Genomic DNA, 12,881 nt, shown 5'->3' with positions numbered 1-12,881 from the left:
ACGATATGTGCAGAGCCCAGGGTTTATGGCTACAGTGGAAGGAGGGATATCAGGTGACAAGAAATAGAACTAGGTTTCTACTGGGCTATATTCTAGAGCATCATATGGTTATTCTTGAGAACTACAAGCAAGAAATGGGGAGAACTGTCTAGGCCCAGGTCTGTATCTCCTACACTAAATAGATTTTCTCTATGAATATATTTTCAGTGAGACCACTGTCCCATCAACACTGGAGTTTGGTGGTATTGGGGAGCAGAATAATGTCAAATATATCCATTTCTAGGTCATGCATGGAAGAAGATGGAGTCTTCAAACTACAAAGCTGTTAGGTTGATAATCGCCAGAATTCTAAGACAATTGCATCCCATTTGCCTATTAGTAATTGAATCCCCGAAACAGTTGAACCACTTAGGTGCCTTCTCTTGGTAAAAGCAGTCTTCAGGCAAGCATTGCCTTCATTGCTCAATGATGTCAGGACTAGGAGACTCTTGGCCTTCCCCCTCACTGTCTCTTAACCTCAATGTGTCAAGAATCAGCGTTTGTGTTCCAGGCGAAAGGAAGGGAAGATATACAAGCAAACTTGCTTGTGTCAGCTAACTCTGGTCTCTGCTCCCTGTGTGTGCACACATGTGTAGGCACGTGTGTGTGTGTGTGTGTGTGTATGTGTGTGTGTGTGTGTGTGTCCACATGCATGCAGGCACACAGGGTGCAAAGTCAGTACCTCACTACCTCTTTCCGTTGTTTGTTTGTAGCAGGGTCTTTAATTGATTGGGCTCACTGATTAGATTAGGCTGGCTGACAAGCAGGCCCAGGGATCCACCCATCTCTACTGAGATTACAAGCACACACCACATGTCTAGAATTTTACACAGGTTTGGGGTTGAGCTCAGGTCCTTAGGCTTGAATAGCAAATGCTTTACAAACTAAACTATTTCCCCCAGGCTCCTCTAGTCCCACTTTGAGGTGCTGGTATTGAAGTTCTACACTAAACATCCACCTCTGATTGTAAGCCCTATCACTGAAAACACCACATACATACTTATATCATCAAATATAGAGAAACCAAACTGGTGCTTAACCCTACTGACTAGCATTCATAGTACCAGAAGACACTTTCCATGCTACTAGAGGAGAAAATTAATCATCAGTCTCACCCAGCTATGATGAACTCTGTGGCCTACAATTGCAACCAGCGTGTAAGATACGGTGGTGCGGCAGAGCCACAAAGATATGGGAGTAACCAGCCACTTTTTATTGAATTTAAAGCCTAGTCCATGAGATGGAACTGCACTTGACACTATCTTTTTTGTAGTTTAATGTATTTTAATAACAAACTTACAGGAACAGCACAGAAAACAGACAATATTAAAAACATGTATTTGCATATAGGACAACTCAGTTAGAAAAGTATAGTGAATAGATGGAATCTACTGAATGATAAAAATGCTACAAACACCATTTAGTTGCCGTCAATAAGAAAGTTTTACTTATTTTTAAAAAATCCAAATGCTGGCATTGTCCAGAAAATTTTAACAGGTTAATTTATAATTGTTGTAAAGTTGAACTGTGTTCACTGAAACATTTTGCTTTACATCTTGCATTTATATTAAAAATTCACACACAAATGGAAATGGAAAAACTGCCAATACCTGATTTCTGTCCCCTATTTTTTCACTCGCAGTCATATACTTAGGTACTTTTTTTTTTTTTTTTTTTGGGTTTTTACGAGACAGGGTTTCTCTGTATTGTTTCCGAGGCTGTCGGTCCAGCCCAGACTCGAACTCACAGAGATCCACCTGCCTCTGCCTCCCGAGTGCTGGGATTAAAGGCGTGCACCACCACCGCCTGGCTCTTAGGTACCTTTTGACCCCATGGAAAAAAATATCTAACATTCAGAACTACTGATAACAGAGAGAAGAGGAAAAAACTGAGAATGAAATGTTTCCTCTCATAGTGGACTCTTAAGCACATTCTCCACTTTTGTGGCGTGCTAGCTGGATATTTTTTGGAATAATTGGTACACGTTTGGCATGGATAGCGCACAGGTTGCTATCTTCAAATAGGCCAACCAGATAGGCGTCACTTGCCTCCTGCAAAGCACCAATAGCTGCACTCAGGAAGCACAGATCTGTTTTGAAGTCCTGAGCAATTTCTCGCACCAGACGCTGGAAGGGGAGCTTGCCAATCAGGAGTTCAGTGGATATCTGATAGTGTCTGATTTCAGAGTGCCACAGTACCAGGCCTGTAATGATGAGGTTTCTTTACCCCTCCAGTAGAGGGCGCACTTTTGCGAGCGACTTTTGTAGCCAGTTGTTTCCTGGGTGCTTTACCACCGGTGGATTTGCAGGCAGTCTGCTTTGTACGAGCCATGGTATGAGCACCTCCTTACTTACCCCCCTTCTCCTTGGGCTGGAGCTCGGCAAGCGAGAGGCGGCGCTGGCGTTAGAGAGTGCAGCGCGGCGGCTGCTGCAAACACTGCACTTGACACTATTAATGAGACCAAGACCTGAGACTAGATAGGTCGTGGGCCTAGAGGAAAACCTCAAGCTATTATTCTGCTAAAGGAATATAGCAACAAATAGACTTATAATGAGATATTGCTCTACCCAGATCATTATATCTCTCAGTCCCCATCAGAGAAGCTTCTCCTTGTAGTAGATGGTAATTAACTCAGAGACCCACCAGTGGACAATGTGCAGAAAGTGAAAAACCTTGGAGCTCTCAGCCCTAAATGGTATGTCTTTAATCAAACCCCCTCCCTTGAAGATAAGGTGAAAATATCGTAAGAGCCAGAGATGGTGAGTGACTCCAAGGAAATAGCATTCCCCAGATACAAAAGGGCTGAGGCACATATGAACGCACAGGGACTGTGATAGAATACATAAGATCTTCAAAAGTTCAAGCTAGACAAAACCCCAGCCTGGAGAAGGGCAAGGGGGCAAAAGGACATGCTCCTAACCAAGAAGCTATTCTGCCTGCAATTGTTATCTGCTTTCTGAGAAAAACTATTTTCTCCAATGTAGTGACACTGGGTATATCAACCACACTCCAGGGCAGGCCCTGTTCCCAGGAGCAGATGGCCAACACAAAATGGACTCCAATTTTGTGTGTGTGATTTTTGTTTTGTTTTTGGTTTATTGCTTTTGTTTGAAAGAGAAAGAACATGGGATTGAATGGGTAGTGAGGAAGGAGAAGAAGCAGGGGAAACTGGGGAATGGAAAAGAATATGATCAGAATATATTGTATGGAATTTTTAATTTAAAAATGTCCTCATACCAGATTGATCACAACTATGATCATATGACCTACCAGTGTCTAGAGCAAGTTGGGAACTGTCAGTAAATAAGGGGAGAATGGATATTGGGCTCACAACTCTTTCCCACAGCAGACTTCCTGAGAAAGAGGTCATAAAAGTGTGTGGGGGGGGGGGACAGGGACAGAGATGACGTGGTATGGTGGTTCAGGACTTTAATCCCACCATTCAGGAGGAAGAGGCAGGTGGTCATCTTATTCTACACAGAGAGTTCTAGGCCAACCAGAGCCATAATGAGATCCTATCTCAAAAATAATAAAAAGGAAGTTGACTGCTAGGAATCATCGTGAGTATGCAAAGAAGCCTCCAAACAGATGAAAACGTTACGGCTCTGGTAGAAGAAGGAGTAAACACGTTTATCAATCAGCATGGCACTTGACAAAGTCATTTGTGATGTTCTTAAGGATAAGACAGAGAACTGTGGCCCAGGTGACAATTCAGTAGAGTCATAACTCATTGTGATGACTGTCAACATATGACCAATGAATAGTTAATGTGAGCCCCACATGTAGTCACTACTACTATCACATGGTAGTAATAATAATTAATGATTATTATCCTTTCATACAGGAGGATAATGTCTATCTTGTTGTACTTGGCATTTCTTGCACATCTCTGCTCAGCCTGTGCTCCAGTCTTCCTTACACAAACCCTACCCCTCATGTTAATGTATATCAGACCTAAGAATGATAACACTATTTGTTAACTGATGAGCATTAGATGTAAAATTCTTTGAACTCTTCTGGATGTTTGGATTTTTTATAATAAGAAGAAAGGTTTAGAAGGTCCTCTAAAAAGCAAGGGAGGAAATAAAAATTCAGACAACTAGCTGTAGCTATGACCCTCATTATTCTGTGTGATATGTACTTGCTGAGTTAGGCATTTAGGACAGGGACAGTCAGTAAGATGACACCTGTACTCCTGCAGTTCACGCTGTCTTGAGAGAAGACAATGACCACTGACAGCAAATAAAATAATTATGGGCTAATAAAGGGTATTAGAAGGCAATAAATAATGGACAATTAGAATAGCAGTTTGGAAAAGAGAACTATATTCTGGTTGGGTTTTGTCAACTTGGCACAAATCTAGACGTATCTAGGAAGAAGGAACTGCAGTTGAAAAGCCTCCTCCATCAGATCGCCTGTAAATAAGTTCTTGATTAATGATTGGTGTGGGCAGGGCCATCCACTGTTGACAGTGCCACCCATGGGCAGGTGGCCCTGTGTTTATAAGAAAGCAAACTGAGCCAGTAAGCAGCTTCCTTTCATCATTCCCGCCTTTGCTTGAATCCCTACCCTGGTTTCTCTCCATGATGGACCGTGACTGGGACATGTAAGCCAAATAAACCCATTCCCCTGCAAGTTGCTTTTGGTCTTGGAGTTTATTACAGCAAAGAAAAGCAGACTAGGAGTAATATCAAGTGTTCTTGACCACTGCATCATCTTCCCAGCTCCTATTTCAGTTTGATAGTGAGAATTCATACATGGGATAAAACGTTGGACCAGATAATTCTTCATAGAATGTGGAGATAGCTATTCATTATTGATCCAGGTGTTCATTTGGAAGATTCTTACCCAGCATCTCTCATGTATCAGGTACTGCAGGAGGCATTAGCAGTATAAAGAAAAACAGTTTTTATGTGTGTATGTGTATGTGTGTGTGTGTATGTGTATGTGTGTGTGTGTGTTGCTCCCATGTGTCAAATGCTATTCGAGTTATGAACAAGGAACCTTGTGCACACAAGAGTGACAGTCCTGCATGGAGCAGTCAGCTGAATCTTCAGAGAGGTGGCATTTGAGCAATGTTTTCAAGGGGACAATCTGCATAAGAATCTCTCTAAAAGGTCAGCATCCATCCAAGATGCCAGACCCTGTTAAGCAGAAAGCAGGAACAGAGAGAAGAGTGAAGTGTGGGTTTAATGAGTTAATGGTGCCTGGAGAACGGATGCACCAGAATGCTGGCTCCTGTATCATGGCATTAAAATGCATGGAACTGAGAACGAAAGCACATTTCACGCTGAAAATTCCTCCAGAGACACCCAATATCACAGGGTCATCACCACTTTTGCCCCTTTGCAACAGCACCCTGTGATTCCTGACCACACACCTTATTTTTGCAAACTGTGGGGGAGGAGGACCTTTGGCCTCTGCTACAGTCTTCCCTGCCTATAATGGCTTTCCCTCTGGTTTTTATGTGTGTTTTTTTGTGCATGTGTGTGTGTGTGAGAGAGAGAGAGAGGGGGCGAGGGAGGGGGAAGGGGGGAGGGAGGGAGGGAGACAGAGACAGAGGCAGAGAGACCGAGAATGATATGCATACATGTGCACAACACATTCTAATTCTATTATTCTCTCTGCTCTGCTGTGTTTTCTTGAGACAGCCACTCACTGAGCCTTGAGCTCAGGTAGCAGGCAACAAACCCCAGTGGCTCTTCTGTGTCTGCCCCCTGCCGCTAGTATTGGCGGTACATGTTTGTGACCATGTCCATATTTTAAATATAAGTTAAGATCTGAACTCAGGTTCTCAGCTTTCTACTAAGCACTTACCCAGTAAGCCGTCTTCTCAGTGCCCCACTTCTGTTTTCTAATCATCCCCATCCATCAAGTCCTACCATCCCCTTAAAGCCTTTGGACCACTGCAGCCTGCAGAGGTTTCTTCAAGTGATGGGGGTGTGAGGTGAAGTACGGAGGCCTCCATCATGAATCAGCACCAAAAAGTCTCTTCTAGCTCTACATTGGCCCTCAAGTAGATTGTGACTTTGGGTAAACAAGTCAGCTGACCTGTTTGTGCCTCAGTTTACCTTACCGGCAGACTGATAATAAAATCTATTGGTTACATGGGTTACCATGGGGATGAAATGAACTACTGTGTGAGAAGCATTTGTAACAGTGCCTGTCCTATCCTAGGCATGACATGAGCTGTGGAACTACCCTTTGTAGACCAAAGGTGCACCATCCCATCTCACAGGGAACTAATAAAGGCCTGGCACTGTTAATAGCAGCAATGTCTGCTGAGTGAATAAATGTGCTATAATCTTACTCCGTCTTAAAGCTCAAACCCCAGCCTTGGCTTGGATTTCTGAGAGAAGTTAGTTTGGAGGTTGACATGTGTGTGAACCCCACGCCCCATCCTAGCCCTTTGATCCACAGATTTCAAGTAGTAGTTAAATGACAGCATACTTAAAGCCAATCCAACTGGTAACCCTGACACTTCGACAATTATATTTCTAGACTTGGAGAGGAGCAATAGTTAAGCTGTAGTTAATTAGAAGGCAAAGGGACCCTTTTATGGCAGCATGTGAACCCTTCATTGTGGGAACAGGAGGGCGGGAGCATCCCCTCTCTGCTTCTCAGTAACTCCTACATGCTCCTTATGCATCAAATTCATTCTCTGCCCATTTTCTTTCTTCCCCGTTTCCAGTTCACTTTACTGTGTCTCCTCCTTTGTTCAGTCTCTTCCTCATCATCAAGCCAAAAGTGTGAGCCCATTTCTGCTCCGTTGTCCTTTCTCAGACCTCCTCTGTCCCAAGTGCTGGAAGCAAGCATGACAGTTCTCAGTACAAGTCTTACGAAAGCCCCAGCTACTTTTCAGGTACTGAGTCTAGTATTCAGCATCTTTGGCTCACCCTGGAACACCATTTGTGATCACTAGGGGAGCCAGGTATCACCCGATGAGCCGGGCAGGGAACACATGGGTGTTACCTTCTCCTTGGAATGTGTTTGTCAAGTTAGTCTGCCATCCCAGCACGCAGCTGAGTGGCAACAGCAGTAGGAAGCAGCTCAGATCTGAGAGTGTACTGTGAAGGCTGTGTGGGGCGCGGTGCCCCAGGAGCTCCCAACTCCCCGCCTTTACCCTGTATTCTGAGGTGGAAACTACTGTCTGCCACATTGCCTACTTGGAAAGGCTCCTTAAAGGTGACTTGTCAGGAGGTTTGGTGGCTCATGCCTATAATCTCAGCACATAGGAGACAGAAGAAGGAGACCTGTAGTGGGTTCAAGGCCATTTCTGTAATACATAGTGATTTTTCCAGGCCAGTTTAAGCTACAATGTGTGCTGCTGACTCAAGAAAAAACATGTAATGTTATATAGAAACCCAGTCCACCTCGCCTTTCCATATGCCTGTGGCTTCATAATCCCTGCTAGTTCCATCACCACTGACATCCTCCCTCCTCAGTGGCCCAAGAGAGAACTCTCAGAGCCATCCCTTAGCCATTCCTTGCTTCCCCACCACATCCTCTACTCCACAAGCTCACCTCTAAAGAACCTCCCATTCTTCTCTTCCTTTCCAGTCTCGGCTCATGACTGTCCTTAAAACTGTCGTGAATTCCTCTAACTTTCCACTCCTCCTACTAACTCCTCCTACATCCTGACCCCCACAGTTTCATGTCCTCCTTAAGAAAAAAAATCCATGGACTCCAATTTGTGCTGGGTGTGAGACGTGGTCTCATGTAGCCCAGACTGGCCTCAAACTTGCTATGTATCCAAGAAAATCTTGAACTTCTGATGCCCCTGCCTCCACCTCCCAAGTGTGGATCTGATGGATGTACATGATGCTAAAGTTGGAACCCGAGACCTTGTGCACACTGGGCAAGCACTCTCCCAACTTAGCTACAACTGCAGCCTAATTCTGTCCCTTCTACCCCTGTGCACCCTGCCTAGAACATACAATCCCTCCTCCATTCATTCCCCTCCCGACAGCGTTCCTGCAGGAAAGTGCCGAGCATGTCTTCTGTTACTCTTAATTGGGCACATATGACCATTTCCCTTTGGGCTCCTGTTAATACAATTTTATTACATATTATTCTTCATTTTGCCAATCACCTGATTTTTCTCTGCAGCTTCTTGAAGACAAGGATGATCTCCTATTCTTCTTAGTCTTGCCTTCTATTTAATTAATATGTTTGCTGAATGAAACTCTTAAAGTTCTCAAAATTCACTAAGTACCTACTTCATGTAAGCACATTGTTCTTTCTTAACACAGCAGGAAACTCTGTGAGTATTCTCAAAGTGCAGTATCATCTGAAATACCTCCAAGGAGGCATCCACAGGAATGACTGTTCTGGATGAAGGCCTTACTTAATACTGCTGCACACTCCCATCATGGTCACCAGGTGGCAGTAATGTGCTGTGGTCATGTGGCCCAAGCCATGAAATTTCCAGACTCTCAAAAAGGTTGAACCTGAGTCAGGCACATAGGAAGGAATGTGAGTCTTGTGCCTTGGTTGTGTGTGTGAATGAATGGTAAAGGCTCACTCTTGGGAGCTGACCCCAGATATACCAGGCTTTGTTACCGGATGCAAGATGCCCCCCAAAGACCACAAAAGCAGATACTGCGAGGGCTGCAGAGGGGTCATACCTACATCTTTCGGCTGCCCTTGGGTGAGTTCCCATTCTGCCTTGCAATGATAAGGCTTTTGTCTGTTTTAATCCAGACAACTCTGATGATAAATAAAAGGGCCCTAGATGACCTCTGTTGAAGCAGTTTCAGTACAGCGGTACGTGCTCATTCCAAACAGCACTGGACAGAGTAATAAATAAGTAGAAACTTATGAAGGATGGAGGAAGGGTTATTATGGAGAAGGGGGGCAGTGACAGGCCCAGTCTCCCACCAAGTGTCACACAAACATTCAGTTCACCTTCTAGGACAAGAGAGACTGTCTTGTTTTTACAGCCTAAGGATATAGACAGAAAGAGAAACAGAAAAACACAAGACAAAAAGAACAACAGCAAGATCCATGTTCCACAGAAGGAAGGGAGGGGAAGTCAGAGCAGAAAGATAAGAGATGTGGAGTCTGGCGGCAGTTCATGCCCAATGTCCTGTAATTGGGGGGTGACATAAAAGGGCAAGTCACCTCAAAAGGAATGAGAATAGAAAGTGTGGGGCTTGTCTTGATGGGAGGGACTAGAAGGGAGAGATAGAGCACTGAGGGTGAGAAGGGAAATGATTAGGAGTGGCTTTAGCAACTATTGTGAAGTCAGCATTCAGGAGTGAAGAGTAGAGCAATAGGCAGGGCTATCAGATTGTATGCAGCAAAACTCAAATGTGTGGAATGGTCCCCTGTCAACTTCGGTTGGGTCTTAGCTTGACAGGAGTCACAAAAATAAAAAGAGAGTGATAAGACTGTTGGTGAGGACATAGTTAAAATATTTAAACAAGGTATCTGGCTGGGTAGGGAAAGAGCTGGTAAGATGGGTTGAGAAAATCAGATCTGATCACATCATAGGCTCCCATGACATGAAAGATGGAAGCACTTACTCGGGAAGTGGGAGAGCTGGAAGTGGGATGACAGAGGGGTGTTGGGAACCTGAGATGTCCAAAGCCAAGGGTGTTTCTGTGGGAGAGGACTGTAGACTGGAGAGAGGCCAGGTTCATCGGCACAGAGCAGTGGCTGACTCATCAGCTTAGACTTTCTAGTGTCCAGGTCTATAGCACAAGTCTGGAGGGACAGCAACCCAGAGAGTCGAGGTAGAGTCTTCTCTGGCTGCAGGGGGTGTGACCTGGATCCTTCAGGGCTAGGTTGGGGGATTACCAATTAGTTGCTGTGAGTTTTCAAGTATAAGAGGCTTTGAATAATATTCTAGAGTGCTGGTCTGGAGCTGGCAATGGTAAACAGGAATGTAACAGAGGGAATACAAGATTAAATGGGTTTTGAAAATGGCTGGAGAAGTTCATGCCTCAGGTAAAGCTTTGGGGTAGACATAGTCAGGGTCAGAATTCACAATGTAATGTTACTATACTGTATTGAGCCAATGCCTAGAAGGGATCCTGAAGAAATACGTTCTGAATTAATTGACATCTTTGTTCCTAGTATCTTAAAAATACTTTTGTAATCACTGTTTATTGCTTAGTCTCAAAACCCGGCTGCTCATGCAAATACAGCTTTTGAGTATTGCTTTGAGACATGGCCAGCAATAGATTACTCTTGGCAATTCACCTACCTTCAATGTCTATCTGTTTCTCTTTCTAGAAATCCCTTCATATAAAACTCCAGATTTAATCCTATGAGTTAAAGGCAAAAAAGAAATAACATTACTGGGGTCTTTTAAATAAATAAATGGTAACAATGGTAACTGGATTCTTCTGGTAAGTTAGGTGAAATTTAGAAATTATTACCTCCATTTGGATCCATTCTCAGAATCCTGGGAGATAGGCACATTGGTACTACTGATTCTAGTTTTTCTCATTAGTAGTTTTGAGAGATAGTTTGATTGGCTGTCTGGAACGTCTTGACTCCCCACATGGGTGACACAGATGGGTGCTGTATATTTCCAGTGTGACTCACAAGCTCCTGGATGGTGGTTCTTTAGACTTTGCGTGAGTTTGTTCGAAGTGCACATTTGATGAGTCTTTGATGAGGTTCCAGAATCCGTATCTGAAGCAAACATCTGATGCTCGCATTTCAAGGACCAAAAGAACAGAAGACTAATCTAGAAAATTACTTTTTCTGCCTCTTTTAGAGTAAAAAGGAAAGAAAGGAAAAGAAAAGAAACACCAAGTGGCTGATCTACCTCTTAACAATCAAAGGCATTTTTTTTTCTTGGAGAAGTGGAGCCCCTAGTTCTTCTCTTCAGCAACCTACCCACACACACACACTGATAAAGTTAATTATCTGCCCTGGCTAAGTGACTTTCCTTAGCAACACCCTAGCAACCAACATTAGCTCTGCCTTAGGCTACAAGGCTGAAAAGATATTTCTTGAAGTCCAGTGTATTTTACACCAAAACAAAACATCTGAACAGGAAATTAAACAGAAATCAACTAGATTCATTGCTAGTAGATGAGACAGGGACACATGAACCAATATGTGACAATTGAGTGGCCTAATAGGAAAAATAAGACTTTTCTCCTCCCAAGTGCACTGAAGCCCAGAGAAGAGATGACAAGACCTCGGTGCATGGAGCAGGTAAGATAACGGAAGGAAGACCTTGAACTCTGATCCCTGCCTCTACCTCCCGAGTGCCGAGGTTACTGACATACACCAAGATATCTGCTTGGGTTTTGTTGTTATTTCCCACCATGCTGGCAATCAGACCCAAAGTTTCAGTTTTGTCAAGCAAGCACTTTATGAAGTGAATGAGGTGGCGTCCTGGGACCATTGTGTGACTCTTAGATGTAAATGACAATTCACGTCACAATGCCTAAGCAGAGGCATCTTCTCATACTAGGTGGTTACAGTGAGGCCAGGGGGTAGTGACTTTGAGGGCTAACTTGAAATGCTTGGGCTGAGTTGGAAGGCACTGGGGCATATTTGCTAAAGATCTACCACCTAGAGAACAAAAATTTATAGATCCCTACTATGACTCAGGCACTTTGATGTAGGTGGAGGTCACAGTGGGAAGTCCCATTCAGAACTTGGAATTTAATGATAAAGACAGATACTCAACAAATACAAAATTTAAAAATCAAATATACAAATGAATATGCAAGTGTAATTCTGAAGACTATTGAGTGAAAAAGTACCAAGATCCAGGAAAGAGTCAGGGCCAGAGTCAGCTGTATTTTTGCAAATCAAGAAGGGCTTCTCTGAGGGATGAAAAGGGATATAAAGGGACTGCAGGATCCCAGGCAGTGAGGATAGAGCAGACAGAAGTTTCCCAAAGTGAGAAGCTGTAGAGTCCAGAAGAGAGACGGAATAGGAAGGGCCGGGGAGGACCTGTGAAAGATTTTGATCTAAGACCCTGAAACCCATGGGGAAAGCAAGGGGTTTTTAACCTCAGGGTCTTTGTTCAAATCTGCATTTTCAAACAATCTCGTGGGATCCTGTGAGGACAGAGGTGAGGACAGATAGACAGAGAACATGACTTCTGAGCAAGAGAAAAGGCAGCACAGAGGGCAGAAACTGTACCTGAGGAACTTGGAAAGTGGGACTGATGACAGAGTGACGGATTGGATGTGAGGAGGTGACAGCAAAGTGCAGAAGGGACAGCCAAGCTGGGCTAGGAAAACCTATATGGTGGTGTGGGACTGGAGCTGGAGACTGACTGGAAGCTGCTGGTACAGCCCAGATGATGGGGCCAGCACTGAGTAATGAATGGCAAGCAGCCCATGCTGGCGTTGGCAATGTTGATTTGGAAGCTTTTTCCCTCACTAGCATTGCACATCACCTAAACAGGTCATGCTCTCTTTTGTAGTCTAGGAAATGGACATGAGGGATGGGGACAGGAGGTTGGATAAGTTCACTCCTCCCACTGTTTTCTTATCAACAGCCAATAAAAAGTTAAATATATCCCTGCTGTTCTGTGCACTCCCACCTCCAATTCTAAATTTAAACTTGTTGATAAAAATGTAAAGTCTTTCAAAAGTATATATTTGGTCAATCAGACACAAAATCAGTTCTACAATGACAATGCTTGCATTTTTATTCATCTCTGTAATTTTCTAACCTCTGAGATAATGTTCTCCTAACTCACTTATTGTCATATAGCATGTATTACTACTGTAGCTCAATTTTTCATAGAATTATGTGATTAATATTTGCCTTTATCATGAAACTATAAGATCTACGAACTCAAGCATCATGTTTGCCTTGCATCCTACTACTGAGCCTTTAGAGACCTTTACAACATGAGG

At 43.7% G+C, this 12,881-nt stretch overlaps 1 pseudogene; it reads right to left on the bottom strand.

The window, feature by feature from the left end:
- Positions 1-1,898: 1,898 nt before the first annotated feature.
- On the bottom strand, positions 1,899-2,480 carry LOC101838771 (annotated as a pseudogene).
- Between the last annotated feature and the right edge of the window lie 10,401 nt (positions 2,481-12,881).

The sequence above is a fragment of the Mesocricetus auratus genome, unplaced genomic scaffold (assembly GCF_017639785.1).
Source record: "Mesocricetus auratus isolate SY011 unplaced genomic scaffold, BCM_Maur_2.0 Super-Scaffold_4256, whole genome shotgun sequence".
Lineage (NCBI taxonomy): Eukaryota > Metazoa > Chordata > Mammalia > Rodentia > Cricetidae > Mesocricetus > Mesocricetus auratus.
The sequence above is the reverse complement of the archived record's forward strand: the minus strand, read 5'-3'. Positions and strand labels throughout refer to the sequence as shown.